This window comes from Anomalospiza imberbis, chromosome 9 (genome assembly GCF_031753505.1).
Source record: "Anomalospiza imberbis isolate Cuckoo-Finch-1a 21T00152 chromosome 9, ASM3175350v1, whole genome shotgun sequence".
In the NCBI taxonomy this organism is placed as follows: Eukaryota; Metazoa; Chordata; class Aves; order Passeriformes; family Viduidae; genus Anomalospiza; species Anomalospiza imberbis.
In genome coordinates this window covers 20,632,425-20,658,158 of record NC_089689.1, presented here as the reverse complement: position 1 = coordinate 20,658,158, position 25,734 = coordinate 20,632,425, and the positions used below count along the sequence as shown (strand labels likewise).

General features: G+C 38.4%; 1 protein-coding gene and 1 long non-coding RNA gene across 19 annotated transcripts in view; one reads left to right on the top strand and one right to left on the bottom strand.

The window, feature by feature from the left end:
• The window catches only part of PTPRF (protein tyrosine phosphatase receptor type F), a 378,733-nt gene that overhangs the window by 291,455 nt on the left and 61,544 nt on the right, over positions 1–25,734 (bottom strand). The gene's annotated exons all lie outside the window — the stretch shown is intronic.
• Positions 10,075–18,790, top strand: LOC137478922 (uncharacterized). Of its 2 annotated transcripts, XR_011001877.1 has the most exons (4): positions 10,075–10,254; positions 14,596–14,694; positions 14,806–14,906; positions 15,256–18,790. It is a non-coding gene; the product is annotated as an uncharacterized lncRNA (long non-coding RNA). The 2 variants fall into 2 exon arrangements; XR_011001876.1 differs by having other exon boundaries at positions 14,806–18,790.

Sequence of the window (25,734 nt, the reverse complement as noted above, 5' to 3'; positions counted from 1 at the left end):
TGAAGTACACACAGCTTCCTCCCTCCCACAAGTTAAACTCAAGGCCATCAGGAGCAGTGGGAAGGCTGCCAAGAGTAAGTGCCATGCTGCACATCCCCTGCAGCACCCTGAACGAGAGCCCAGCACCTCCAGCTGCACCTGGACACCTCTGCTGCTGAAAACATGAGCACTACTTCCATGGGTTTTGCCAGTTTCCATGTGCCAAGCCAGGAATATTTTCATGAACTCTTCAAGGCAAAGTTTTCGATCTATGAGACAGTGTTTACTGAACAGACATCAGCAACAATGAGCTTTCTATGCAGCATCGACAACAGCAAGGAATTCCTCATCTCTTGGTGAGCTCCCATGCTGGCTGACGCTGCAAGAGGCACTGCAAGGGGCCAAGAAAAGCCACAACTCATCACAAGAAAATGGCAAATTGTGAAAAACCTGCATCACAAGGTTACCTGCCTAGGCACAGCTTCAACAGAGCTCCATAAATACCTCAGTCTAACAGTGACAGAGGTTAAAAACCTATTATCTTTCCCAAATGACAGTCTGAACACATGTTCAATAGAACATCCTGCCTCACCAAGCTACAAAGTAGATTCTGCTTTTTCAGTTCAACAAATACAAACCACAGGGAGCTTTTTAAATGAAAGCATTACGAAGATCACATTAGGCAAGTCTGATCTGCTGTAAAACACTCACACACAACATTATGAAGTAGAACAACCTTTAACACCTGCTTTCTCTTCAAACATAGCACTACCTCTGTGCATGGTTTGGCTCTTAATGGGATGAATTCTCAAGCTAATTTGTATGGCTTACTCCACCAGCAAAGAATACTTCAAGTGTTTGGGATCTAGTGTTCCACTAACACTGAACTGGTGAGAATACTCTTTTAAGAGTGTACTCCACAGTGCTGCTCAGCCAGCTGCCGCCCTGTGGGCCAGATCCACAGAGCGGAGAGTATTTTCACTCTGCTGCAAAATGTTGTGACACAAAAGGAGGTGCAGCAGCTGGAAAAGCATTGCATGATCCAAGCAGTGTTGAAAGTCATCATCATAAATATTCACAAGCAGACAGAATTGTTTTCTTACTAACAGCACATTGTTATTCACAAATATTAATTAGTTTCTAAATACCACCTGTTACTCAGCCCTGCCTATGCCATGTGACATGGGCTCCATGGCTGGCTTGCAGACTGTCCACACTGCTCAGAGATTTAATGATGTTTCACTTCCAGAGCTCACTCAGCTACTGGGAGGAGAGGAAGGGAATAATTACTTACTTATGTCTTTCTCTGCTGACCTCTCTGGCAGATGAAACGAGCAGTTTTAATGGCCTCTGAAGGGAGGCTGGTCCTGTCCTCCTTAGACAGGAAGGATGACAACTGCACTAGTAGGTCTTTGGCTGGAGAATGATTTTAAAGATCCAAACTTCAAAGATCTCAGTGAGGGGAGAACTCAATCTCAAAACTTCTCCCCAGTGGAGGGAAGAAAGCTGCTATTGCAATCACTCACGTTTCCAGCGATCACTCACACTTCAGACAGAGCTGAGGCACCAGGAATTGCCTGTCACATCCTACAGTATAAATGAACCGCAGACTGCCAGGAGGAAAGCTGTGACAAACCTTGGCAATTTTCTTTGGATTTCTTTAGATCACTTCTTCAAAGGATCTCTCTGTACTAAGAGGTACAGGTGCAGACAGACAGCCAATATAGGGTTCCTCTTCCTCCCCACCAGCAAGAACCTCCTCCTAATTTTGTGCATCACCAAAAACATGAGAAAGTTGGGCAGAGCGCTGATGGAACTGGTCAGAGCATGGATAAAATGCACAAGTTAGTAGTGCACTTAAGGTTGAAGTGACACAGATGAATGATGAAATACTGTCTTGTTTTCTACAAACTCTGGGTGGAAGATCCCTCAAGACCTTTCAAAAACACTCCTCCTGCTCAGCATCCAGCAGAGACAGCCAGAGAGGATGAGCTTATCTTGACGAATTCAAATTAATACAAAAAAAAAGAAGAATTGAACTATTTTGAGCCTGGTGCTCACACTTAGTCTCACTGGAAGAGATGAACCTGAAGCATTCTCCTCACAGATTCCAGCTGAAAGACTCAAGCTTTGAAACGCAGCATTTGGCATTTCCAGTACCTCAGGAAGCAGTGCTGCCTTTTCAGTGTAAATGTAGCGCGAAGGTTGTTATCCCACAGCTGCCAGACTCAATACCAAGGCACAGACACAAGCTGCTATGTTTCCCAGCAAGGAGACACAATCTATTCAATACACCTTCCTGTAACATCAGATTTTTCTTACCAGTATGATTTCACTGATACATCCCAATCTGAATACTTCTTAAACGTTTTTTTGTGGTTTTTTTTTTTGTTTTGTTTTGTTTTGGGGTTTTTTTTTGTTTTGTTTTGTTTTAATCTTGTGTATCAGGCTATCAGCTCTACAGAACAACTAGAGAAGAAGAGCTAATAAATTTCAGATTTTAGATGAAAATTCAGAGCAATTTTTGCTGGAAAACATAACTGCAGGACAATTTAACCTTCTCCTTGCTAAATATGGAATGGGGAATGCAGTCAGGGCTTGATATCCTCAAACTCCTAAAAGAAAAATATGTCTGCCATAGTTCCTGCAGACAGCAATAACTCAGGACTATCAGGATTTTCTCAGAGTTTGCACAGCCTCACATTCAAGTATCTAAGATTATATGACTGGAAAGTGGGAGGGCAAGGAGCACACACAAACATAGAGTCATTTTTCCAGTGACTGACAAACACGGTACTCAATTTCTTAGGGACTTGAATGGCTGGAGCTGAAGTTAAGCTTCACTAGAGCTATATTTAGTTCTGCACAAATACAAATGAGGAAACACTTTCTTCTCAGTTACTAATGCAGTGTGACAGGAAACAATTATTTGCTCAGAGTCTAATGTTACCTTTGGTGACTATCTAGTTCACAGAAGCTGTATATTGTATAATAAAGAACCAAACTGATATTCTGCAAATCAATGAGAAAACTTATTTAAGAAGATGAAGAAGCATGTGATTTGAACACATCCGAGCTATACTGGTCTTAGCTATGCAGACAGAGTTAGTGCTGAGGCATCTTGTGTTTTGATAATAAACAAAGTCAGTTTGTTTTCCAAATTCTACATTAATTTATTCAAGAACTCTGTGGATACTCAAAGAATATCATGGTTCCCCTAAAGTGTAAAACAGAGCTGGGCACAAGGACAGAACAATTAAAATAAAAATAAAATCCATCTTTTATGATTTCAAGTACCATTTTTTCTCTATGAAAAATGCAATTCTGTGTCACAAGGGAGCTCTCAGCTCAGCAATTGCTTCAGTCTTCAATCTCTACAAAACACAAAAGACAACAAAATGCATGATTCACATGAAAGGCTAGCTAGACCTTGGCAAACCAAGCCATGATTGTGTAGAGGAGTCCCATGTGCTTCAGAAGGGCTCAAAAGGCTGCACTCAAGAAATCCCAGGCATGTGGCTGAGAAGAAACCCTGCTCCTGCCTACTACAGGGAGAATGTCCACTAAGAGGCTTGGAGTTTCTAGGTCTTCCAACACAGCACCCTTACACACTAAGGAAGTTAGAAAGAATACAACACTACTGCACAAACATGTCCTTTCTTCTGGCATCACCAGGCAAATACTTGCAGGGCCCTTTGCTACAGTGAGTCACATGAGTATTTCCAGAGCTGAAGGAGATGCCAGCCAAAACATTTCAGTTTTGGCTTAACTAAGAGCCAGGATAACCAGAAAGATGCCCTGAGTATCAGCATTCTGATGACCTTTTCAATTCCAGATCCCTTTGAGATGGAAAGCAGATGAGCCCTTGGCACCACCCAAAAAAACAACAATAGACCAGGTTTCTTCAGCCAAAACTGGACTACTGAAATATATGCATGTCTTTGCCTAATAATCTACAGCTTTTTTCAGGGGAAAAAAAAAAGGAGGGATGGGGGGGAACTGATAAACATTTGGCTTCTTGGTATTGTCTTTTAAAACATTATCAGTTATTTTGATAGTAGGTTCTTGGAGCAGGTCAAACCTGGAAATACAAGAGTTCTGGGCACAAAGCAAACAAACCTCTCAACATAAAGCAAAACATTTCTTGAGAGATTCTGAACAATCTCTCTTGCCTACAAGTGCCAGGTATGACTAAGTTTGATGAATAAGTTACAAGGATTTCCAGGGAGAAATGACACCAGTACTCCCACTTGTACAAAATCTAGGAACATTGCTTATGTTCTCCATCTTCTTTGAGGAGCCTGTGGCAAGGGGGAAAACTCATGCCCCACCCTGGACAACTCAAGATTTGACCAGGAATTTTACTTTAGATGCCCATAAGGTCCATGCCTATGTTTTGCTTGCTACATGTTGACTGTAACAAGGTAATTCCTACAGTGCTTCCTATATTGATCAGCAAAACCCACGTGGAGTCAAAGACTTATCTTCTCTACACTGCTGGAGGGAGAGGGGCTACATTTTTTCAGATACATCCAACTGGCACACTAGTATTTTATCCAAGCACCGCTATACATCTCGCCCCCACTTCCGATAGCGTCACAGGAGCGGGAACAGCCAGAGATCCGCATCACTTGGGTAGAGGTGCACATCAATATTCAGCCCACAGATCTTGCTAGTACCAAAGGGCAGCAACTGCGTCATCTTCTTCACAGACGTACCAGATTAAAGACTGTCCTCCATTTCAGTACTGCTGACACTGCCAGGCTGGTAGACCAATACACGCACAAGCCGGATAAAACAACAAGTGGCTGGAGCTCTTCACGGAGCTGATGGAAGGTAAGTGTGTTTTCTTGCTACTCCTGCACATGTTATTCCTGTACATGTAACACTACAGAGCAACACTCTCCATGACTAAATAGCAATCGTTGCTGTCGATGTTTACTGAAGCGACCAGTAAACACTGGACTTCCAGCATCAAGCACACCTAGGCCATGTTCACCTTCTAGTTTCCTAGAATCTTTTAAGTTATTATATGACTATATTGCTCCTTGACTGTTCTCTCAAAAGAGATGACGCAAAGCAAAACAAGGCTCTAGTTTGGAAAAAGATGAACAATTACTCTGGAAGAGACTCATTTTCACTAGAAATCTCATTTCACACCTTTTCTCACTCCCCCAAAGAGTCATCCACTTGTCGTCTTCATCACAGTGCTAAAATAAACAAGAGGAAAAGTAGGAATGTCCTTTCTGATAGTTCCCCACGTTGTACTTCCTCTCCCCTCCTCAGAGTATGGAGCTTATAGACAAATGTACAATATGAACAGAATCTTGAAGAACTTAACAGAGGTTCATGGAATGAGGTAACACAGATGACTGGCATACAAATTATTATTAGCTACTAAGTAATCAAAGGGATAAAGACACATATTTCAAGAATTATGAGTAGCTAATTATTAGTAATTAGGATGAGAGCTACTCTTTTTAAGAAATTTACTACTATACATCAGCCTACTGTATCTTTTCTTGCATACAGAATAACTGGTATTGGAGAGGATGGATCTCTTTTCATCCAAAGTATCCATTCCCTAAACAGTCAGCTCAACCTTGGAATCTGACAAGGATACACCAAAAGGAGTATTTCATGCCACGCACAAGATCTCAAAATCTCAGCTCTCTACATTGTATAAGCCACAGTTATACTGTTGTCCCAGAAAAACCTGTGCCGATTCCCAGCTAGATTGGAAAAGAGAAAAAGAACAGAATGTGGTTATTGCCACTTTATCCAGGATGGGCTAGAAAGGAGCACTCTCCAAGCACTGCTCAGTGGTTCCCCACCTCCTCTTTTGCAAGGTTTTAATTTCACATCAAGCAGACTCCTGCACAGAAGTGACTTTAAGGGACTCTAGAGAACTTTGAAAGGTTTTAGAACAAGAGAAAAGCGCAAAAGTATCTTGTCAACACCTGAAGAGCAGAATTGCTCTAGCACTGGGGTGCAGAAATTAAGAGATCTGAACAACTACATTACAAACAAACTCCTAAGAGTGACACCAACAGGATGGACAAAATGAAGTCAGGACTAGAATTGTTCTTTTGAGGATTAATGGCTCTCAGCTTTCTTTGACTGCCCAGTGGCATACTCCACAGGACAGTAAATTCTCGCTGTAATGAAAAAAAACCTTGTGTTTTAAGGAATGTTAGAAAATTAATGCAATACAATGGAATGGCTTGATTGGTTTTAATCCATCACAACTCGCTGAATCAGACCAAGCTCACATCAGCATTGCCAGAAGTGTGTCCTCCATTGCACCGAAGAGCTGATGTTTATCTGTCTCTCACAAGGCTTTTGACACAAAGCCTGAGGACCTAAAGAATGCATTAACTTTGGAGAATCAGTAGCAATGTCCAAACCAGTAATCTGCTACCAGCAAACCCCAATCTAATTATAATCAGTCTTTAACACCTTTATGTAACATACTAGGCTTTTTTCTTTCACATCTTCTAAAAGGCTAACAAATCAGAAATAGCATCAGTCTGCACAAACCAAAAGGTTTTTGGTGTTTTCCAAAGGTGTTTTCCTTTCAGAGCAGCAATGCTACCATCCCAGACAGCTGGAATTCCAACAGTCATTACACTGGAACATCCAATCCCTACCAAAGATGAGATGCAGCTTAAAACTGAAATACACGTGTCTAAAGTGAACACAGGTTAACACATTTACTCTATCACACATTCATTACTACAGAGCATCTATTATAGATGCATTTTAATGTGGATGAATATACTCATGAAGTCTAGACAAGTATATTTTCAATTAATAAACAGCTTTCCCCACTCCCAAATCAAAATTATCATAAATTATAATCCCCAATAAGTGATCTCCTATAACAGAAAATATTAAAATAAAGAACACTCTAAAAATGTATTTACAATACAAACACTGTAGTTTATGCTTAGTAAAATATGCCAAAATTCTGTCTCAGAAATGCCTTTATTTCAATTTTATATACGTGAATAAAGCACCAAAATTTGAATATACCGATAATTGTAAAATAAATGCATCACACATCTATTTTGCCCTACAATTTCACATCTATACCATCAGGCACTGAATTGCAAACATGGATTCCCACATTACTTATAATGGCTGCATCACTACTTCACATTCAGATGGATGATTAACAGTACCAATACAATAACAATGGCCACCTTTGGATAGTCAGAGTTCTTATTTCTTGTAATCACATATACAAGAAATCCTAATTTCTTTCGATCCTTATGCTTATCCACATGCTTACATAAGTGACACAGAATAAAAGAAACTCTCAGATACATGAATTTCTCTTTTCAAATGGTTAAGGATTTTTTCTTGAGAAGCAAAAGAAATGTTTATTTTAAACATATACTTTAAAAATGTCCTAACATACTTAATAGAAAATAGGTTTATGTTTCTAAAGCATTACAACATATTTTATATATTTGCAAACAGATATAAAATTAAAATTAATTTATGTACTGAAAGTATTCAAGTTTAATATATGTTTTTAAAAAACCTACATTTGCTCGCCATGTCTAGAAAGGCAAATCAGGAGGTTAAACAATGAAAAGTAACACACTAAACCAACTCTAAATAATGATTGACCTTTTGACTGATACAGAAATAGCTTTTCTCCTAATTTCAGTTTATTCAGTTAATTCAATTCAATAACTTGTTTTGCTCAAAAGAAGAAATCAATTAAGGAATAACACAGCATGAAGTTTTGTTTTTGTTATCCAATCTAGATGTAAACATTTAGAGCAAGATGATGAAATCTACCATTTACAAAATTCTCTGGGGGCAAAACTACTTTCCAGTCACTATTTAGAATTAATAACTATTTTAAAACTTGAACGCCTTTCCTAACCAATCCAAAAAGCAAAATGCCATATTGCTTTTGATTTATAAACCAAATAAATTAAAGAAAAACTTAGCTAACTATTCCATACTGTTTCATGCATTTTAACTGGATTCAAATTTTGACACCAATGCAACTATATATTCAGCACTCAATATTAAACAACTATTTTACTACCAAAAATATGAAGTACCTGGATGCTTATTTGGTATAGCCAGACAATTAAAACATATGCTTAGAAGGCTGACAAAAGGTGCTACCTTACTGTAAAAGCTGTACTTAGCAGTAAAAATCAAGGCAATCTAATAATTACCAAACTACTAATAATTAACCTCCCCTTTGAGAAATGTAACAAAGTCAGATCAAAGGAACCAATTTACTTCAAAGTTTCTGCTTGATTTACACCATTATTTAAATCATGTTTCAGAGAATAAGATATTTATTACAAAGTAGCAAAAAAAAAAAAATTGAAAGATTTAATGAACTCTGGCAATGTTCCCTATTTTTAGCATCATACCAAAATCCCCATATATTTGGCAGAAATACTCCTGAAGGTCCTTGAGCTATCCTATTGGTTTTGTAGCTGATAGTCTTTTAATTTCAGAATACTCAGATGGGATAAAACTCAAGAGTGAGTTATTTTACAATTTCAGCATATCCCTATCCATGCTGGGATTGTGCTCCTGCTGGTGAATAGAAGCCTTCTAAGTACTCCTCATCCTGCACCGACAAGGAACATCTGAATGATACTTCAGAGCCCGCAGTGGGATTAAGCAAAACATCCCAGAGCTCCAACACAATCTCCTACTGATGAGGGAGAGAAAGGAGGGAGGACAACTTCTTATCACTGTCATGGTATTTTTCCTTTATTACAAGAATTAAAGAATTATGAGAAATGTACAAAGTTAATGCAGACAAATGCTATTTTTTTATCTCACTAGTATTTTAATTAAAACCTTTTGTCATGTCTGCTGAGCAAGTTCAAAGTATTGCAATGCAGTAGCAATGGTAACGCAAAAGTCTTGTTAAGCTTGGAGAAAAGAAATGTTTTCAACTTTTACAAAATCAGCGACTGTAATTACTAGAGGAATAAATCAAATTTATAGCAGGCAAACACAGGACATAATTTTTTTGTGCAGCCATAAATGAGTTTGTTTTTGTTGCAATGCGATAAAGTTTAACATTTTCTACATGTCAGACAGACTATTTTGATAATATTCTTTACATTTCCTCCTTATTAAAGAGATGAAAAATTTGCTATTAAGATATTCAAGTCATCACAATACATCTTGTTACTGGATAAGCTTCAACAAAACCTTAAAGTTTTTCCTAACCTCATTAACACAATAAATGCATAGCCAGAGTTCTTACTTCAGTATTAGACAATATTTTGCTCTTGCAAAATATCAAGATGTAGAATTCAGCAAATTATGGCAAATCAGTTGTTGTGGGGTTGTTTTTTAGGGTTTTGTTTTAAAATTCTGTTCAGAATGCTGCAACATGGGAGACAAAAGCAGTTTTGTTTCATTATATGCAAAGATCTTTTTTCAATTTAACTGAACTTTAGACAAAAAAGTTGGCTTTTTTTTTAATCATGCCATACATTACCTCTGCTATTTAAAAGTATTTTTCCATCTCCACTTTCACTACTAGCCTTTTGTGAAGAACAATTTATGATTGCTAGGCTATTTTTCATTTCCCTACCTCTATTCACAAAAAGAAAGAAGCATGTAAAATAGCACATTTGATAGACTTTAAAAACATGAATAGCTTACATATGTAAACTGATTACATTCTGCAAAACCTGAAAGTAATGTTATCAAAACATGGGCTTACTTCAGCAAACAATGGCACTGCTAACCACGAAAAGGCTCCAGCACTCACTGGCATCAACCCACAGTAGCACACCATGAAAACAAGTGATTTGTTTTTTACTTGAATGTCAGTTTTGAAGAGTAAATATTGTACACACACACACACACACACACGTGTATGCATTTGAGCACATATACAAAGGCTGCCCATAACCAAATAAACCTGTAGCTCCTCCTTGAAAAAAGCATTTTTAAGAGACTGCCTAGCTCAAGTCAGCAAAATAGTTTGCACCAAGTTATCCAAGAAGTCTTGATTTACAAATTTGTCCTTGATGTGGTCTGAAAAATTACAATGGGAAGATACAATATTAAATAGTGCAGGTAGACTGTCACCTCCAGTGAGAGACGGCTGAGCGATGCCACCACAAAAGGAAGGATGGCTCCAAAAACGTTTCTGTGGGATCACTGTGGAAAGACCTTTATCAGCTACTGACTATAAATTTATTTTCTGCAAAGGAACCTTTGGGCATAATGTGCACAGAAAGGACATAAAAGGCAATCTGTCTATCAGTGAAACTTAAAAGTAAATGTGCAGGCAGGAGAGGCAGCGTATTTTGTTGAAATATGTAGATGTGCCACTTAGATCTCAATGCGCACCACCTCTTGACTCCAAAGGGTGAAAGGTTCTGACCTCTGCTGACAATATTTATAATGAGAAAGCCTCCAATATTTCGTTCAAATTTCCTAAATGCCTATGATCTCTTCTCCAGAAGCAAGGGAGTTGGGTGAGAATCTCCTGCAGGTCAGGCAAACAGGCCATTGAGCCTGTGGACCATCTCACCAAAATCACTTGTTTCCATCTCAGCAGCACTCACCAATCTACTTCCAGAAGACAACTGAGGAACACAGAAACTAAATTCACTTTATCTACAGTAAAAAAGAGATAAAATCCCTCAGCAAGGACCACTGCAGCCTGCACCACTAGCTGGGCAGGAGGCCAGCATCACCTGCACTGCTGACCAAGGCACAGGAAGGCCACAACTCTGCTTCTGCCTGCAGACAGACAAAGCAATCAAAGCATTCAGAAAGTATTAGGTTTTCTCCTTTCTTCTCACTTGTGACAGATGATTCATGTAACTTGTAGTTTTAAATAAAAGAACAGCAACCATGTCCTTTAGGAACAGGTTTTCTTTGAAAGTAACAAAATAACCATCACCCCCTAATCCAATGAAGTCCTTAAACAAAACCAGTAACATTCCATCAAAGCCACACGCAGAACTCTAACCCAAGTTCATCAGACGCATACACAGAAAAAAATCTTAGGATCTGTGTAATACAACCCAGTTTTCTATAAGGCAATATAAATATAATTATCAAAATATTTTAAAATATAAATACAAAGATTAAGTAATACTGAAAGAGGGCACAGGACCTAAAGGGCAATGGATCCAAAGATACATTTTTAAATATTTAACCAATTTTTCTTCCTGGGGGCACAAGATCCAAAGGCCAATGGATCTAATGATACACTTTTAAATATTCAAGCCAGTTTTTCCCCTGAATTTTTATCATCCTATTAACATAAGTTTATACATTTTGTATAATACGTTTGTGCATTATAATGTTTTTTTCAATTGTTTAATCTTTCTATTTCTATTTTTTTAAACATCTAGCAATTGCTCAAGCCTCTGGGTGTATTTATTTTAATTAAATACAACAAAATCAAGTGAAAAGCTTTTGCATTTTCTGAAAGAGGAGACCACAGAATTTTCCTCCATGTGTCGCAATAGAGATCTGTCAGATACATCCCCAGAGTAACCCTGCAAAGACAATAGCTGTGCCAGCAGCAATTTGTCTGCATTGTGAAGGCAAATATTTAACAAACAAAATAAAACAAAGAGTAATTTAATATTTGTATTATGTTTGCACAAAGAAGTGCTGATCAGAACGAATACTGAATGCCTGGGGTGGCACTTCCTCCCTGCACCCCTACGAGGGCACACTCCCAGACCCCAGATGCAGCGGGGGACAGACAGGTCTGGGACAGACTGACACTCCAGCTGTATATGGTTCAACTTTATTTCTCTTTAAGCAATCAAAAGCATCTGCTTTTATTCCACAAAGATGGATACTGACATATTTTGACAGAAAGCCTGTCAAGTCCCAGGCAAAACTGCACACCAGGTCACCTCACCCACATGCTCTCCAGTCCTCACTCAACCAGTGGTGTTGGCAAAGCATCACTTCTTTCTTCAACAATTCCCACTGGCATACCTGTGGATGAGTCTTAACTCCACACTGCATTCACCAGCCTCCTGGTTTTTTACTTTTTGCAGAAAAAGTACACTCAAATCTTTGGTGAAACCAAATTATATACAACAGTCTATGTTCACCTGAAGGCAGGTAGTGCCAAGCTCTGCCAAGCTTTACCCACCACTGCACTGAACAGTGCAGTTCAAAACACTGAAGGTAAATAAAAAGGCTTAAAAGACTTCCTCCCAGTATCCAGCCAGAAAGTAATTTATGCCTTTTCACTGCAACCAATTTCTACAATAACAAGAGGCTACTTTTGAGGTAAACTCCTTGCACTGCATTAGGTAACAAACTCCAACAGCACCACAGATACTGCTAGAAAAGGTTTTTTAAAATCCTGCATAGATATGTTGGCACTGTACACATAAGGAAGAAAACGGGATCTCTGTCTCTTACCCTACCAGGATGACAGTGTACAAATTCAATACAGATAAAGGCAGACAACACTCAAAATGTGCTACTGCTTTGGAATGTTACTTCATAATATTAATAACTACAAAACAGCACAGTGGTACTTCACAAATATATATATATATATTTAATAAGCTTATACCAATGAGAAATCTCTTACCAAACTCACCATTTTATCAAAAAAATGCAAATTCAAAATAAATTGCAAGGCAGCATTTTAGGGAGGCTACTTATGTTCACATTTATGGATTTACTTATTGAATACAAGCGAAGTTTAACAACAGGAGTAGGAAATGAACAATTTCACATCATAAAATTGCCCTGTACTTTTTGGAAATAACCTAGAAGTCTGCTACACCAGACTCTACAGTACTTAGAAATTTCTTGTCTTCAAAGTGAGAACAAAACTGAGGGGCAAGCAATACTCCTGTTCTCAAACACAGCTGTCCAAGTGGTGCTCCTGAAACTCGCAAAGTATTCTCCTTCCCCCCCTCCTTTATACAACTTTTAAGTTATATTTGCTTTTACTCCATTTTTTCTATGCTAAGAGAAAGCCTTTCTGGATATTAGGTTTCAGCCTCAATTTCACATCTTTATATGGTTCACCTAGTTCTCAGTCTTCTCCTCACCAATTTCGGAGATCTGGAAAAGTAATTTCCCAGAGTGAATTACTTATTAAAAAGCAAACATAGCAATGAAAGAGCCCAAACTAGGCTCTGTGCAAGGCCAAAGTAATAATTTCAGCCCTGTGATCTCTCCCAGATAGCCAACAAAGGGGCAATTACAGAGTAACACCAAGACACAGCTCACATTTTGGGAGGATCTCACCCAGAAACATCCTGCTAATATTCACATTTAAGATCTCCCAGGGCCCTATTACTTCTTTCTTTTTCAATAACATACTCGATTTCTCTGGCATTCAAAACAAAATCAAGCCTTAACAATCCATGTTTTCCCAAAACTTGCTTCCTTTTAATTGTGATAATACAAAAATTCATGCCGAACTATTCAGCTATCTACCTGGCCAATTTTATAGCTGTATTCACACCCTGGGTGAATCACATTTAGAAAATTATATATAAACATGGTGTGACATTCTGTCAAGTTATCTTTAATTATGTAATTCCATCCTTTAAAAAGACACAAAGATAGCTTATACAGTCATTTGGAAATTTAATCCTGGAATAGACGGCTGAAATGTGCCAGAGAAACAACATGATCATCTGAAAAGCTTCCAAGGGAGTTACAATTCCTCACTCCCTTAAACCTCAATCTATTACATGCTTATTACCTTTGTTTTATGGCTACCTCTTATTATCCAACCTGCTTTCATCCATTCCCAAATGTTCAGAATTTTGTTATCTACTGTAAAAAAAATAGATTTTTTTATTGTTTAGAAGTATTTAAAAAAAGAAAAACAAACAAACAAAAAAGTATTGAAAACCCCAGTAGGGTGGACAAAAATTGCAAAGTATTAACCCAACAAAGTACACCTGAAACAACATACCAAGTCCAGAGGACTGTCTTGCCTTCAGGTATCATGAACTCCCCACCACCAAAGGCCCCTTCTTTCTCAAAGTTTCGCATCAAGCTAAAAACCAAAAAAATAAAGAACCACCAGCAAACCCATAGCCCAGTTTTCTCCTCGGATAAATGGCCAGTAGGCAAAGGAGATCTCCGTCTCAAATCCTCACCCCAAAACACCCCCATACCCGCCCACTGGGTATGACTGAAGCTCCACCCGAGCCAGGAACCACCTGCATGACTCACTGCCTCACTTCAGGTTTACTTGATAACAATCCTGCCCGATCCCCCAGTATTAAAACTCAGCAACTGATCTCTAAACCAATCAGGCTGGCCATAAGGACACACTTTGTGCTGTAAGAACAAATGGTGTTGTAGCAGCAGTGTCCATTTCACAGAACTTTAAATTAAATTTCACATAAAAACTGCTTCAGATGTCCCTTAATCGGTCTCCTGTTTATGACTTTACACAACCCTACCCTACATACAAATTTGTCAAACACAGTAATTTCTTCAGTAACATTCAGTGCACCAAATGTTTCTCCATGCAAGTCAAGTGCTGACCCAACTCCTCTCATAGGAAAGCCAACAGAATGCTTTTAATACCTTTTTTTTCAGCAGTTCAGTTAACCTTAACCCTCTTTCTCTTCCATTTCCAGTTAGATGGCTTCCTTAGCTGAAAAATTTAATTCCCGATAAGACAACCTATCAACCAACAGAAAATGGACTTTTGAGTAAGGACAACCAGCTGCACCAGTGGAGGTTGTTCAATTCTATTTAGATTTTTTTCACGGTCCTCATAATCACCACAAGATCAGTGGACACAGAAATGAATTAAAGTGAAAAAAATCCTAATGTGCCTTGATTCCACAGGTGCTGGCAGCAGGTTCAGCCTGGCACCCGCTCTGCTCCCAGGAAAGAGGCACAGGCAGCTGCACGGAGAGGCTCCCACGCCAGGCAAATTCATTCTGAAGGTAACTTACCACCCTATTAATGTGCCTTATAGACAGCTGTAAATTTGCAACATTACAGCACTTTATGATGTTAAATAATGCATTGCATGTTGCACAGATATTTTATTGTACATTTTTCCACTTTGAAGACTTTTGAGGATCCTATACAAATTGCACACAGCTGTCTGATACTGGTAGTTGACAAGTTATTAAAAATTACATTATCTGCTCATTGAGAAACAGAATGCAATAGTGCCGCTGTTTACTACGCTTTAACACGTGCATAAAACTGAATGCTGTGGTCCAATTTTTAAGTGCCTACCCTTAGGAAGAAATTAGTTTTTTAAATAAAGCTCTACTGCTTTTACAGCATCTGAATGTGAACTACTACATATTCAGCATATAAAAAAAATTCCCACTGTGAAGAGCTGTGAAGAAACTACAGTGAAGAAACTACTACTGGAAATATTGGAATTCTCTGGCTTTCCTGTAACTAAAATCCCCAAATAAATATTGTATTAGCATACCTGTTTGTGCTTCATTTGCTGATAACAGAGTTTGGTTAAGACTGGAAAAGCAGGTAAATTACAAAGCAAGAACTGTAAGTCAGGATAGTCAGTTTCCAACTTGTTTGAACTTGACTGTATATTGCTAAGCTCAAAGAGAATGTAAACTGCTGCCCTGCAACAGTTTAGATCACAATGTTAAACAGCTTTCAAGCATACTTATTTGTATTTAAATATTGCCTGAAGGTCCTAAACCAAGATCATACCCCATGATCCTGGATTTTCCACCATACAGTTCCTGTCTTGAAGACATTATGATCTAATATAGACAACATGCAACAAAGAAATACAATGAGCAATCAAGGCAAGAGTGGGAAGTCCTCAACTTAAAGACACAGTTAGTTAGTTCTCTAACTACTGAAAAATCCCTCTAGGCAGGGAGCAAATAAAGAGAAATAGCAGCTACCACAGGAGCTCTCTCCTTTAAGGAGAAAATACTTAAATAGCTCTGAGAAGCAGCTACATGCTTTGAAATACGAACCCTAACTAGCATTATGTAAAATGATCTATAATCTTCAACATTAACAATTTGTGGCAGAGGAATAATAAGCCATCTACCTTCTTACTATTTTCTAGACAATTGAAAAATAATTGCTGCAAGTGATCAAGTAGCAAGAACTCATACAAGCCCTTCAAGTCCTCTTGGTTTGTTCAGCCATTCCCATATTGCCAAAACACAAAGGACCTTCATTAAAGGCAGACAGGATACAGCTAGTCTAGAAAGGGGGAATTGTAGCCACTCACTTTCACAGCATTTTCAACAAGAACTACATTCACCAAGGTTACTCTCTGCCTTAACTAAAGGCCACCTGCCTCTTTACCAAAGCAATCTAAGAAACCACAGATTTCTGTGAGCACCCTTGCCCACTCATCTTATTCCTCCTTTGCAGATTTAAACCTCCAAGTTAAATTTGTAGATTTTTATTTGGAAGACTCATTTCTTATCACCACCAACACTTTTGTAAGCCTAGTGAGATAGTCTTCTGTATTAAGAGAACACTGGGAGAGTAAATCTTCCATTTTGGATACTACCTCAATAAAAATTAAGTAAAAATCCCTCAATTTCATATCTCCAGTGCAGTACAACACTCAGTACTGTAACTCATAATACTTAAAGCATGTAACAAACAAACAAGCAAAACTAACCACAAGTTCAAGTTGTTTTCCCTGACCACATTCATCTTCCCAGAAGGCACACTTCACTGTGACTGATTTGTTCTTCCAGTGTAAGACAGCTGTTTAAGGACTAGTAATGGCATTTGTCACATGTTACAGTGGAGGATGGAGGGAACCATATCCTATAAATCCAATCTGAAATCTTGTCCAGGACTGACACTGCTGTGTACAACCTCTCTCCAAGATGAGTAAGGTCACCACCAAAAGAAAACCACCATCAGTGACAGTAAAACTTGACACTGCAACATCACAGGCAGAGAGATAAAAAACCCCCACTATTTACTAAATAACCACCAAGCACAAGGACCTGCAGCTAAAAATACTATGCATACAATCTCTGGAATCTTTTTATTACTGAATGCTCATCCTCCAAAAAATATCATCTGTAATACACTGAATCTGGGGTTCTGAGCAAAAGATATGTAATATGGCACCCAGCCAAATACTACTGATTACACCACTGTCTCTAAAGTCTGCTGGCAAGATATGCCTTGTTTCAAAATAAATGCTGGAGCCTTCATTCTTTATGAAAATAATATGTTATTTCTCTCTTATCTCAAGTTACCAAATATTTACTTCCTTGGACAAGGAGAAAGACCTTCTTCGGGTCCTTTATTCCCACTGCCTGGCCATGACCATGAATATGCATAGCAGTTCAAAAGAATATAAAAAGAGAAAGAAAGATAATAGGAAAAAAAACCCTACTATCAATATTTGAATAATGAGGCAACTTTATCTTTATCAGTATATCAATTTATTCACATGGGGTGACAAGAATATATTAAAGCTATTCTAAAGTTGGGCCATTAAATTGCTTAGACAACCTGTTAACCAGTGCTGCTGGCAATTAGGAATGCATTCTCACTGGAGGCCTTCTGTAGAGCCACGCTTCAAAGGGTCAATGTGCTGTACAATAACTTACCAAGAAACACCCTGAGAACTGCTCCTCTGTCATGTAAGCTCAGTGCCGCCAACTAATTAAGCCTACAGTTCATATTCTGAAGATGTCAATGTCCTCCTGCCAGTTTAGCATCTGCACAACCATGGGAAAGGTAAGTCAGATTAAAATAGCAGCCAGGATACACTAATGAATGCTGGGTTGGCTATAAACATTCTCTATCCCTAAATAAGTTTTGCAGCACATTTGGACTAAAGTGGTTTTATTTCAGGCTCCTGCAGCACTCGTGATTTTGTGCAGGTACTCATGTATGCACGTGTACATGCTTGCAAGGCAAGTTTACTTGTTACTTTTCTATTAAGAGGAAACTTGGCATTTCTCTAGAACAAAGCTGTAAAAGTTCTCTGGAATGCTGATCCTAATCACCAGTGAAAAACTTGTTGAAAGAATGGTTCCACACCTTGCTGCAAATAGAGCTGTTCCACAAAGACTGGGGGAACAAGCATAAAACTGAAATAAAAATGAAGAAAATAAATGATGGGCAAGGAACAAGCAGCCCAAGAACAAAACGGCAGCTGCCAAAGTTCCAGTTTCTTTTGCACTAAGGGGATGGACTAAAATTGGTTTGTTCTCAAGCCCTATGAACAAACTGGAAGAAAACTGTGCTGCTCAATGCATGGATGAATTATCCAAAACCACCTGGATGGCTTACATCAGCCTTCAGTGACTGCAACAGTGATGATAAAGGGGGAGATGAAAGCAGAATGCTGAAGGCACTCAGGGAATTACTGTAACCAGAGGGTAAGCCCAGCTCTACAACCCTCAATGCACTGCACATCTGGGACCCAGAAAAAGCTTTTCAAACACTCACATGGGGTGTGATTACTGCAGGTCTGATAGCAAATATATCAAGCTAGACTGGTACCAGAGGATTACAGAATAGCAAATGCAAATGTCTGCTTAAAAAAAAATGAAAAACTAATTTTGTTATCTAAATGTTGGCTGATTTGATCTCAGGAGTAATGAAATGTTTTAAAACATTTCAAAAGACAGATAATTAGAGACAGGAGGGGAAAAAAAAAAAAAAAAAAAAACCAGGATAAGACATAGCTTGGGTTAACCAGCAATAATTCATGCCACATTTTACCAGTATGTTTTGCAAATAAAACATAGTATTTTCTAAACATTATGTGGCAGGTCTCAATTATCCAGCTATCAGAAAACAACACTGCAAAGTTATGTAGGAAATAACCAATTTAGTGGGAGAAAATTTAAAAAAAAAAAAAAACAATGTAAGAATTCTAAGACAAAAAAAAAGGAGGCTATAGTTAAAAGGTCAAACTCACAAGAAAAGAGAGGTTGTAGTAGTTACTAACAGATTTTTCCCCCAAGTGTTTATCCTGAGACATATATGTTATAATTTTATATATATAAACATATATGTATACAAAAATAAAAGCAATTTGAAGACAAAAAGAAAACACTACTCAAGTTTGCTAAATGTCAGTGTAGAGAATAACATTTGTCACACACCAAGAATATTGTACATTTAAGAAGAAATAACAGACCTAAGTACTACACACAAAACTATGCACTTGAGAAGGAAACAAGAAGAAATTCTGGGGCACTTATGTAGAAAATTATTAAGAAAGTAAAAATTTGGTATATTAGATGGAGAACTAGTAAGTTACACAGTTCAGAGAAAAGTTCCAGAGAAGCATTTTTGCTGCTTACATTCTGCAAGGCTCAGTACAGCCTTGGTCACTCACACAAAACCTTACTTCAAAACAAGATCTTACAGATGAAGGATCCTTGAAAACATTTGGGCTAAAACGCTGACCTTTTTTCATATTCTTCTTTTTTTTTTTAAGGTGTTTTTTTTTTCCCTTTTAGTTTAACATGAATGCTTTATCCATTTTCAGCAAGCAACAGTGTACTAGACCATACAATCTGGTACTGGATAAACAGCCCAGGACAAACAGCCATCAAAGAGAATTTTTTTAAGTGGTACTTGATTTGATGATAAGGAAGGCTCTGATGCAATTGCCTGCAAAAGCAGTGGACCAGATGTGACATGTACTGTCGCCCTGATTTCTTAGGATTTTCTAAAGCCTTCTGAGTTTACATTCTTGTAGAGAACTTTCTCACGCAACTTTCTGTATACAACCTATTGTTTTGCATTCTTTCACAGAGGCAGAGAAATTTGATGGACTGCTAGTTTGTCCAGTGTCGTTGGAGAGGTGGCACGTTCACCCTCCAATCCACTGGCACCTTTTGAGAACTATAAATTATTGGAGTCAGAAGAAATAAATGAGTCTCTTCATTGTGACCAAAGCTGTGGTGCGTCGTTTTTCCTTGTGTCCTCTGGTGACATCGTACTGGTAAAAGGGCATGAAATGGGGAAAATTCTGAAGTGGCACTGGCATTGCTTTTCTCTTTAAAAGCTTCTTCAGCCCATACCTCAGTGAAAGAATAATGGTGCTTGGTAAACTGGGAAGGCCACTTAGTAAAGGAACCAGATCATATAGGAAGCAGGTAAGTGAATACACAGCTCTCTGTATCCTCTTCTCTTCCTAAAATATCGATGTAACTGCTGTTCTGACACCAGTTGAATTTTAAAAGAAGGTTTGTGAAAAGAGACAGACCAGAGTTATAGGAATAGCAAGAGATTTGTTTTACTTTGCAGGCCAAAAATAAAAAAGACCAGTGGTGTCACCCAGTGCCTCCTGAAAACCTGAAAGGTCAGAAGTATTTCTAAATTCCCTAATAAATTATCCCAGAATGTTTTTCTTCAGTTAAATTCTAGCTCCTGACATTGACCTCAACATCATTTTTCAACCTGAGCTTCACTAGAGGCATTTCAATAACATGAAAATGAGGGTACAAGGAATGGCACATTTTACTTCATGGCTACGTTATTTTGTTTTTAATTTAGAAACGAATTTTCAAATCCAATGGAGAGACTTCCCTTAGATCAACCTAATGCCAGAGGCAAGTGCTCCAACAGATAACTGATTTGAGGAGTAACCATTATAGTTGCACTGCCTCACTCAGACTGCAGTAATAACTCCCAGATAATGCAACCAAATATCTCCCTCACACAAGAAAACTCAACATCAACAGCTGGGAACACCGGGGCAGCCTGGATGGCATATTCAGCACATGTGGATTCCTGACAATTCAGTGCTTTTTGCTCTTTTCTTTTCTGCTGAAAATAAGATAATAAACCTAACAGCATCCCTCTAGTAAAAGAAGAGCTATTTAGCCCCTAAAAGCCTAGGTAACTCCTATGAGGAATTAAAATGAATTTGTAAAGGATTAAAATCTAGTTAGTACAGTCACACTTAAGCAGGGGAGATAAGATGGCCTCCTGCATGTGTACAAGCCCTGCTGGAGTGGCCAAAGCCACAGCAGGCAGGCTGTCCTCATGTAGCACCAAGGAAAAGGCATGTTAGTGAGCAGGAAATATCAGACTGGGTAAGTGAGAACAACAGCTTCTGATCCCTTAAACAAGCAATCCTATATTCTACTGAAATAAAAGCTGGTTAAGATTATTCTGTGTTGCAGATCTGTTACTGTTCATAAACATATCGTTGTATTTTTATTGGGTTGGCATCTCTTGTGGTAGGAGGGGAAAAAATTGAATCTTTCCTGAAGCAAATTCCAGAAATGATTACTATGTAAATATTCCCTTATTAATTCTACAGTATGTCAGTCAACACACTCTATACCAATATATGATGTATATAAAAATTATTTCCACTTCTCTTTTCCTTATTTTAACTAGTGCAAGTTCTCCTCCTATTCAGAAATAACCCTAATTGAAGTTCCACTGATGAAAAGGAAAAGCAAGTCCCTTAAAATGAGCTATTAAGTCTTTTGTATCTCAACCTGAAAAAAGCAAAAGATGCATATCATTATCTTCTGCACAAAAAAATGATGCATTTCCAGTACAAAGATAGTGAAACCTTTACACTGCATATAAAAAAAAAAAAAAGAATTATCTACATTAATTGCCACTTATTGAACAACGTATTTCCCTGAACATTTTTTTTTAAATCCAGAAAGCATGCCAGGCCAAGCCAGTCCAGTAAAGAGCATAAAGGTGGAGTCAGGATCCAGAAAATGAGGGGAAAAAGCACCAGCACAACCTGTGCTGATACATACCATTCAAGGTAAGGTTGCTTCCTATACAGACTTGCGCGCATTCAGTCCCTGAAGCCTTTTATGAGCTGCAGACACCATGATGAAACACTTTTCATTTTGTAAACACATTCTTGCTTTCCGGGAGCTTTTCTTGTAACAAAAGCAAACCTATGCTGCCAGAAATACTAAGTAAGAGTGGTCCTATAGGAGCTGGCAAATTCCATCACAAACCTCAAGTGAAAGTGCTGCTGAATGGTTAATAAACAGTCCAGCATTGCAGTCCCTCTTCTGCACACCAGTACAGGAATAATAACACATGTAACACCCCTCCTGTGCAACATGAACAACACATGCATCTGAAGGAACTGCTCTATGCCCAATACAGTGATTATCAAAAGCAACATTTCAACCGTAACGAGAAGCAAGGGAAAGAAGCCAGGGCATCTAATGTCTAAAATACAGCATTAAATAGACAGCTATTGCCAAAATATCCAAACAGGTTTTGGACAGGCGGCTCAAACCCATTTTTACTTCTTCACACCAAGAAAACAGGTAAGCATGGGAATGTGAATTCCTCATCTTGAGCATGCCATCTTTGTTTCGTCTCCTCTCTGCAGCCTCTGAACATTTTACTTTAAACATCATAAATGTGGCAGAAAAAAGGAATAATTTCAACAATCTAGATGTTCATTATCTTGTCATAATGCTCAACACTCACATGTTCTAAAAGGCTTCTATTCCTTCCTTTAAATATTTTTATTCAAATAACCTCAAGTGCTGCAGAACCTGAAGTTAAGACTACAATACCCAGAGGGGAACCCATATGTTCTCTTTTCCAACCCTGAGAAGAAAATAGGTATTTATATATCTGCATGCCAGAGAAGCACAACCCACTGTGCTCTACTGTAATGCTGCTGTATTAACCAAGTTATTGCCAGGACAAGCCAGCCAGGATCATCTGGTGGCCACACCACATCTGAAAGCACAGCTAAGCCCCCTGCTCTCAAAGTAGCCTACAGCAAGTGAACTGTAAATACAGTAGCAGTATCAAGAAACCTCTCTGCATCAGTTTTAACAATTGTCAGTTATGGATTTTTCATGTTACAGGATCTAACAGGCACTAACCACCCTCCTTTAGTTCTCTCTGCTTGAACATCTGACTGCTCTGAGTTTTAAAGTATTCCTGCCAGCACATTCAAACCCGTGACTCAGAACCCCAGTGTCGGTACAGGAGTCAGAAACAAGCTTCCTCGTCAGAAAACTACTAGAAATCATAAATCACGGGGGTTTTTACCCTTTTTGTCCATATTTGTCTCAACTGCACAGAGCTTATAGCTCACTGGTGACTGGTCAAGCAGAGGCTCCACCTGGAAGTTCTGCAATGTTAAGTGATTTTAGCAAGGGACCTTCTGGTAACCTTCCTGGAAAGCTACACCTGCTGTGCCAGCTTGTTCGCCTACACCCACATACTCGCAGGCTCCTTCAAACAACTTTCCTCTCTGAGAGCTAATATTGACTCTTCCCCACGTTCTCATTAAGTCTATTTTTTATTACAGTTTCTATCAATATGCCCTGTACATTTACTGTCTGCATCTCCTTGCAGTACTCATCAAGCTCTGAAGGAAAAAAGAAAAGACAAAAAAGGGGAAAAAATCCTGGCATCCCATTTGTAATCTTCTATTCTTCGCCATCAAGGCCAACTTAAGTAAGAGGTTACACACCAGAGTCAGCGGCTCATCAAGTTCACATTCAAATACTTTTAGAAATCTTGATTTAATACCATCTGGTCCTGATGATTTGTTACAGTTCCTTTCATGAATTAATTATAAATCCTATTCCACTGACACTTCAATTTGAGACAGTTCCTCAGAGAAGTCTTCTCTAAGAAAAAGGGTCTAAGGTACACAATCATTCTACAATCCTCTCACATGCAAAGAAACAGTTTAGTTTCAACATCTTCCTTCCTATCTTTATTAAAGACTCCTATTACACCTGGAAGCCAATCCATTTGGAAAAGGTTTCAATGGTGATTTTTCCTTACATCTGTTAATACGATGATCTTCAATCTCGGAAGCAGACTTTCCTATTTCGTCCTCACATTCAACTTCCCAGAATTCATGCCCTTCCAAGTTTCCTTGTTTATGATGGCTTCCTCTTTCTGAAAGGTGACTTTTTACTTTTAGTAGGTATCTTTAATTTGGCAATATTGGATTTTCCCTTCAAAAACCACTTTTTTTATTGGTGGCAAGTATAAGCCTTTTTACACATTGCCATCACTACAGTCACCACGCATCCTGCAGCCACACTTGAACCTCTGTTAATGCTGTTTCCTTTATAAAGGAAAAGAGTGAAACAATTCTCATCTTCAAAATCTTGATATCACTCTCATTACAGAAGTTGCCTGTGACAGTGATGGGGGACTTATTGCTCTAAAATCAAGTACAAGACAGCCACTGTCGCAGTGGCTTTACTCTACTTCCACCACAAACCAATTGCACCAAGGTGTGATTCTCTTCTCAGAGACTCTCCACCGAGCTGCTCTACAAAACCATCACTCACATTTCATGCATAATCCCCACATAAAACTTGTCTTGATGTGAAGGCAGACCTCATAAGGGTATAACAGGCTGAGTTTTTCGTTCATACAAGCTTTGTAATCTTCTCACTGTATATAGTAACTGCTCTTAATGTGCCAAAATAATTGCAGTAATTCAACTAAAAATGATCACTATTAGATATATCCAGACATATCCCCAGCAAGTATGAAAAAAAATTCAGTTTCCATCTGCTACATCCAGAGAGATGGGATGCCCCACAGTAACGATGCAAGTATCTTCTATTGATTAACCCCCAAGTAGCACCTTTGGTTTCACCCATAACACTTTCACAGAGGAAGGTTGAACAATTGGCCCACAGTTACAAGATTAGTAGTACAGAAACATCACCAAAACCTCCAGCTGAGATTGGAGCCGATCGTAAAAAGAAGATACTTCACAAACAGACAGGAATATTACCCACTCCATACATTTCAGCTTCAAAAAGCCTACAAATAATAGTGAGATTTGTAGCTGCATTGTCCCAAAGACAGGCTGCACAAGAATTACATGATCAGCACTCTATTCTTTCACTTATTTTTGCCTAAGAGCAAACCATAAAGCTATAGTAATAAAAAATGAAAAATTACTGCTTCCAGAAACTTATGGGCTTTGGTGACTTTATTTGAATTTTTTTTGTCTGAGCTAGAAGATTAAAAAAATCCCAAAAGCTAAAAGCAGAAGAAACCCATAACATTATCCTGTCCCAGATTGCTCTCACCATCTATTTCCTAATGCAACCACTTACTCCCAGGTTACAAAGCCCTGTAAAAAGTCAGGCTAGAAATTAAATGAGCACAGTTTCTGTAAAATGCTTTCTCAACTCATTAGAAATCTTTGCAAGTTTTACCAAAACAGACACGAAAAACCAAACCAGTCAGTAATTTCAGTGGAATAGCACAAGGAAATTAATGAATGTATGATAAGGCGACCTCACCAGGGACAGTAGGAAGGTATGAGATAAAAGAAATTTCCACTGTGGAGTGGAATATGATTACAAAATGAGAAAGCAAAGCTGGATCAGTTTTGAAGCTTAATTCTTAGAAGGCTGCTACTGAAAAGCAGGATTCATCAATATGCCTTGCTGTAAAATTATAGCAAGGCAGGCAAATAGCAACCTAGCAAAATCACTAATGTGATTTGTATGGTCAGTAGAGATTGCTTTAAATATCACACTGTGTCAGTAGAAGCTGTTTTTCAATTCTGCATTTAAAGAACAACTTTTAAACATGGCTAATAGTCACTGTCAAATTAGGATTTGGGTTTCCCCTCCGAATTACTCACACAAAGAAAAAGATCTCTATTTTACAAGTATGCCAAAAGCTGAGTAAGTAATGAACACAACTGTACATGGATGTCAGGTAAGACAACAGCAAGAGAAGAAGAAATCTTGTCAATCACATGAGACCCAGAGGTCTGAACTAGTCACTAAATTTGATGAGAGGTATCCATTGCCAAAACCAAGACAT